The sequence below is a fragment of the Rhinolophus hipposideros genome (genome assembly GCF_964194185.1).
Source record: "Rhinolophus hipposideros genome assembly, chromosome: X".
Lineage (NCBI taxonomy): Eukaryota > Metazoa > Chordata > Mammalia > Chiroptera > Rhinolophidae > Rhinolophus > Rhinolophus hipposideros.
In genome coordinates this window covers 35,557,143-35,563,495 of record NC_138046.1, presented here as the reverse complement: position 1 = coordinate 35,563,495, position 6,353 = coordinate 35,557,143, and positions in this window count along the sequence as shown.

Here is a 6,353-nt window from a genome sequence, read left to right as displayed (position 1 = left end):
ATGGAGTAGACAGTTTCAAGTTACATGATTGGTAGCAGGTTGATGAGGGCAATCCCATCTTCTCTTCCATTTTATGTATAAAGTAGGATGTCATGGAGCAGAGGAGGGTGGTGGAAGTTTGAGAAAAGTGGAAAAAGTTTGAAATAGTTCAGAATGACTTGACAAGTGATAAGTATTAGGATTTCTGGGCAGACTTTTGGGCACATTTGAGGTAAAATATTTCTCTCAGAAATCAGCAGATCAGGTGAATAAGTAAAGATATAGAAAAGTTCATAACACTCCCTGTCATGCGGGGTGTCATGAGGGTGTATCAGCTCCCGCGCCCTATGGTGAGGCCAAAAAGGAACACCCACGGAGCCATAGGAAGGGGAGTCATACCACTATACTTTCACTGGTGGCTGGGTTGGAGAAACAGGAAACAGGAGCCACACAATTCTCAACCCTCACTGCTCCGCTTGCAAGCTCAGCCACCATCTTCTTGCTAGCCCCCATTTTCTGCTAGCATAGCCTTGGCAGTTATATTAGTGCCCAATGGCTCACTGGTTACAGCTGACGGCCAACTAGCCTCAGCTGATGGCCAGCCAATCACAGTTGATGGCCATTTACTACCTGAGCCAGCACTTTTCTATGTGAGGCCGAGAGCCTGGAAACTGCTCTCTGGGGCTCTGTCCCCACAATCCCTAAAAGAGGTTTTGGGTCTTGTGTGTGTAGATGGGGAGGTGGAATGGAGAGAGTCTAGAAATATAGTTTTGGACATGAATTTGAGATGTCTTTTAGATATCCAAGTACAGAAGTCAAGTAGGCAGTTGGATATACAGTCTGGAGTTCAAGGGAGAGGTCTAGGCTGGAGATATAAATGTGGGTGTCATTGGCATATTTGTAGCTTTGAGACTCGATGAGAATCATAAAGGGAGGGAGTGTGGACTAAGAGAAGACCAAGGATATGCCTGGGCCCCCTCTTAACCACTGTTGACAGTGGGTGAAAACCTCGAGGAAGTGTGGTTTTAGTCCCATTGTATAAGTTTGTTCTTGACTTCTGCCAGGGGCAAGGATATGTATGGGGTCCCCACTGACCTCTTGTTGATGCAGTGGAGGAGTTTTGAGGTTAAGATAGGTGTTAGAGCATAGGGCCCCAATCCCTGATAGTAGGAGGCCAGTAGAAGGAGCTTTGGGGTTCTATGTCTCCATCCTATCCTTCAATCCTCCTGTAGGTGCCTAAATGACTACCAGTAGGGGACTAGTTAAATAAATTATGGTACACACATACTGTGAAATGCCCTATAGCCATCAAAAGCAATGAAGTCAGTCCATTTATCTATCTATCTATCTATCTATCTATCTATCTATCTATCTATCTATCTATCTATCATTATGATCTGACATGGAAAAATCTCCCAGATATGTTTCACCCATAAAGTGAAAAAGCAAAAGCAAAATAGCATGCATAGTATCATCCCATTTATGTTTCTTAAAAGTGCATATGTAAAAATATATATGTAAATACATCAAAAAATTTCTGGAAGGAGAAACACAAAACTTTTACCAGTTATTGTCTATGGGGAAGGAAGGGAGAGAAGAGCTGAGGAGGAGAGAGGAGGACAAGGCAAAGCAGGGGGACTTTAAGTGTTGTGATTTAGAGAGCAGAGTTGTGACTACTTGGATTCAAATCCAGATTCTGGTACTTCATAGCTTGGTATCTTGGACAAACTCCTTAACCTCATTTTTCCTCAGTTTCTTCATCTGCAAAATGGAAATAATAATCGTACTTACTTCATAAAGTCACTCTGAGAATTAAATGTGTTAATACATGAAAGCACTTGCAACAGTGCTTGGCTTAGGGTAAGTATTCAACAGATGCTAACTACTATTATTGTCACACTTCTGTGTTGTTTAGTGTTATACAGTTGGGGCATAATCATATATTTCCTTTGAAATATCTGAGAAGGAGCCAGTATAGGGGGAGAGGTTGAAGATGTAGGAGGGAGGTATTAATAGATTGAGTAAGATAATTGAGGACCCATACGTGAGAGGGATCTGGAACACAGATGGAGGAACTAGACCTAGATTGGAAGAAGGCTATCTCTCATTTTAACAATAGAAGGATGGCAGTTTTGTAGTAGTAGGTAGTAGGAAGTTGGTTTCCTATGTGAAGACTTCTGAATGGATTAAGAATTACAAGTTAGCAGTTACAAAATAGTCATGGGGATGCAAAGTATAGCATAAAGAATATAGTCAATAATATTGTAATAACTATGTATGGTGTCAGGTGGGTACTACGCTTACTGGGGAAATCTCTTTGTAAATTATATAAATGTGTAACCACTATGCGATACACCCGAAACTAATATTATAATGATTGTCAACTGTAATTCAAAAATACAAAAAGGGGTGAGTTATTTCATAGGATTGAAGAAGCTGTTGAGGAGTTGGAATTTTGAGGAGAATGGAGCTTTGAAAGAATAATTAGGGAGAATGAGAGAGTGAGCTGTAAACATAGAAGGATTCCCAGGAATATTGAAAGTCCATTTGAGGTTGGTGACTATGAATTCAGAGTGGTACTAATTTATTCAACTGTGTGATTTTTCTCTTGCAGTGTTTAACAACTCTAGGGTGGAGAGGAAAGACTGTGAACCAGATGCCAGGATCTTCAATGAATGAGTGGAGGACAGCAAAGAGGGAGTAGAGATGCAACCAAATTGTATGTAACTCAGAGGAAGGAGAATCAAGGTTTTTTTTACCTTAGGGTGAAGTAAAAATTATCTGGAAGTTATAATGTGGCTGGAAGCATATGCCCACCTCTCCTCCTGACTCGGCAATACATGCAGTGTGTTGGTATAAATCACTTTCACTTGAAAGGGTTGTAAGGTAAGTTCGATCCTCCTGGGGAAGCCAGGAATATCAGTGGATATTCAGAGATGAGTTTGAGGATGGTAGGAGTTTGTTAATCATGGAATGGTGTTCCAGGAGGCACAGTAGAAGCATTTAGAAGTTAAGGTAGAAATGAGAGGTCAAGTGGGGGGAGAAGAAGCACAGAGGAATATGGGAATGAGGTTAGAGGAGAGGAATAACAACAACAATAGTAGTAGTAAATTAATAATAGTAATAATTTAACAATGTTTTGCATGGACTACCTAATTTAATCCTAATAACCTCATAAAGTATAACCTTTATTTTACAGATGAGAAGACAGGCACAGATTTTTAAGTGACTTGCCCAAGGTCACAGAGCAAATAAGTTGAACTGACGTTTACATATTGGGTGCTGACAAAGGAAAACAGGGATGTGAGTGAGGAATGATGGGTTTGGCTTATCACAAGTTTGACAAGATGGTTAGTCCTGACAGTCTTCTGATAAATAGTGGGCTTTCAGGTCTCTCAAAATTTAGCTGTATTTGAGACTGGAGACAGAAGCTGCTGTTTTGTTGGTGTTCCTCATATTGCCCAGTATGGAAGGATCCAGGTAGTGGCTGGGCCAATGAATTTTCTTACCTGTGCTCTCCAGAGTGATTGGTGGTGGGGATAGTGGTGTAATTCTTATGTATGTCTTGCTCTTGTGGGGGATATGAAGCCAGCTGCAGGAGGCTCTAAAGTGTGAGGCTGAGAGGCAGTTTTGGGGAAAAGTGACCTTAATAGAAGACTTCACAGGCTGTAGGCTCTTAGAGATGTGAGGCCCAGGAGGGGTCTGGCAGTGGCCCAATTCTTTCTTACAGTGCAAGTAACTCCTCCAGAGCTAGGCATGTGGCCTAGCTCCTAAATAAACTTCTTTACTGGACACCATGAAGGGTTTTGGTGCCATGCTTATTGCTCAAGGAAGATTATGAAGAAGAAAAGGAGACCTTACTACAAACTTCCTTAGGCAGCATTTTAGAGTCTCATGTCAACATTACCCTATAGAATCCTTTCAAAATTCTAAGAAGGCAAATACAATCATTAAATGTTTAATGCTTGGTTACTTATTTCAGTAAAATGTGTGATAGACTTGGGTTTTCTGTGTCCTATGCTTCATGTACATTGAGGACCCTTGTAAAATAACTTTCACAGAACACTTACGTACAGATTATAGTACAGAGCATGTATGTCTAAAACATAAAGGTCTTTATAACTATTTATTGCATAAATAAATGAAGTTCATTATTTTACTTTTCGAAGAGGTTTATTTTGAAGTATTTCTGTTTTATGACATATTGTTTGTTGTAGCAATGATTTATTTGAAGGTAAGTCGTTTGTCAGGAGCAAACCCCCACTTATAACCTTGGTAAACAGAATCCACTTCATAATGATACTGTTTACAACACAAAACCAGAAACACATTGCGGTGACAAGTGGGCCCTGCTTATATATCTGTGTAGGTGGGTTATTAATGAAGGTATTCATGCACTCATACAGAACTCAATACCTCATTAATACTAATGACCTAACCTGTCATTTGTCATAACTCAGATTTATTTTCTGTGATTAACACAATGTATGTGAGTGGATTAAAATATGTATGTACAACACCTGAATTTAATATAATATTGAATGTCAACTGTAACTGAAAAATAAAAAATTAAAAAAATATGTAGCGATATCTATTCCCATGCATGTGGGATTTGTCATAATCTACAGTATGTTTAATTTTTATAGAATTAAAAATTAGCTCTCATTTCTAACACTACAAAAATTAAGCATAATACTTTTTAATAAGTCTAAAATTAGTAGATTTCTCAAACCAAAAATTCAAGAATTTAGGAAGCCCATCTAGGTGTTATTAATTTTGGGGACCACCAAGTTAAACTTCACTTGCTAGTGGAATATACAGCTACTACATTGTATTATCATGTTGCTAGTGGAAGATATAGTTATTACATTGCATTATCATGTATAGATTGAATACAAATTATCTATTTTCACTCACCTCAAACTGCTTAATAGTGACTGTTTTATCACCGTTATAATGTATTTATTGTTACATGGCTAACTCCCAGGATGATGTGAGAGTTGCCAGGGGAGGAAAGCTCTTTGGCAAGAAGCCTAACAATGTAGCACTAACCACAGCCTAGGGTCTGAGCCTCAGTTTTGCACGTTCATAAACTCAGTATTCTAAAAGTCATGGAGTTGATTGATGGTGGGAGTGCGAAGTCATGCTAAGGATGTTCACAAGAGTCTGATGTGTAAGCCAGAATGCCAATTTATTAATTTAGAAAAACAAACAATTTTTCACAGGGATTTGATTTGAAAATAGTATTTTTTTTTCTGGGCAGATCTTCATGGGAAGCTAAATTATAATTAGAAGATTGTTGCTACCATAGAATAAAGGCAGGGTGAGTTAGTTGCACAATTCAAATACATAGTAGCTTTTGTTATGATTGCTCCAAGCGCTCATCTGCCTAACAGAGACTAGAGTATTTGCTCCATGGAGAGACTGGTGTATTTGTTTTACAGGTCAGTGCACATCTACCCCAATGCCTGTGGGTAGTGCCTGTTTAGGTTTGTATTTTTGTATGCTTTCTTTGCTGATCAAAACCCTGATTCGCTCTACTTAAAAAAATTAAATAAGTAAGACTTGTTTTTTTGTTATCTCTTCCATCAGATTAGTCTAGTATTGCTCGTTCAGAGGCCATTCTAGCACTCAAAGACATTACCTCTTTTGATTTATAGCTCAACTTATAGGTATGGGGGTGAGGTAGGGGATAACAAACTAGTGAATAATTCTACGTGGGCACCTCACTGTAGTCAGTGAATATGGTTCAAATTGAAACACACGATGCCCAATTAAATTCAAATAACAAGGAATTTTTTAGTATAAGTATGTCCCAAATATTACATGAGATGTAGTTACACTTCAAAAAGTATTCATTGTTGATCTGAAATTCAAATTTAAATGGGCAACCTGTATTTTTATTTTTTTATTATTTAATTTATTTAAATGCTAACCAATATTATTATTATTGTTTTTTATTGGGGAACAGCATGTTTCCCCAGGGCCCCTCAGCTCAATGTAGTTGTCCTTCAATCTAGTTGTGGAGGGCGCAGCTCAGCTCCAAGTCTGTTTTCAATCTTTAGTTGCAGGGGGGACAGCTCACCATCCCTTAGGGAAATTGAACCGGCAACCTTGTTGTTGAGAGTTCTCACTCTAACAGACTGATGGACGCCCCTCCAGAGGCTCAGCGGCAGGTCATTGTCTTCAATCTAGTTGTGGAGGGCGCAGCTCATTGGCCCATGTGGAAATCAAATCCGCAACCCTGTTGTTCAGAGCTTTTGCCCTAACCAACAACTGAGCCATCCGGCTGCCCCATGGATGTCCTGTATTTTTCTTTGCTAAACTTGGCAATCCCATAAGTACATTAACATGGGGCTATAAGGCTAGCCTGG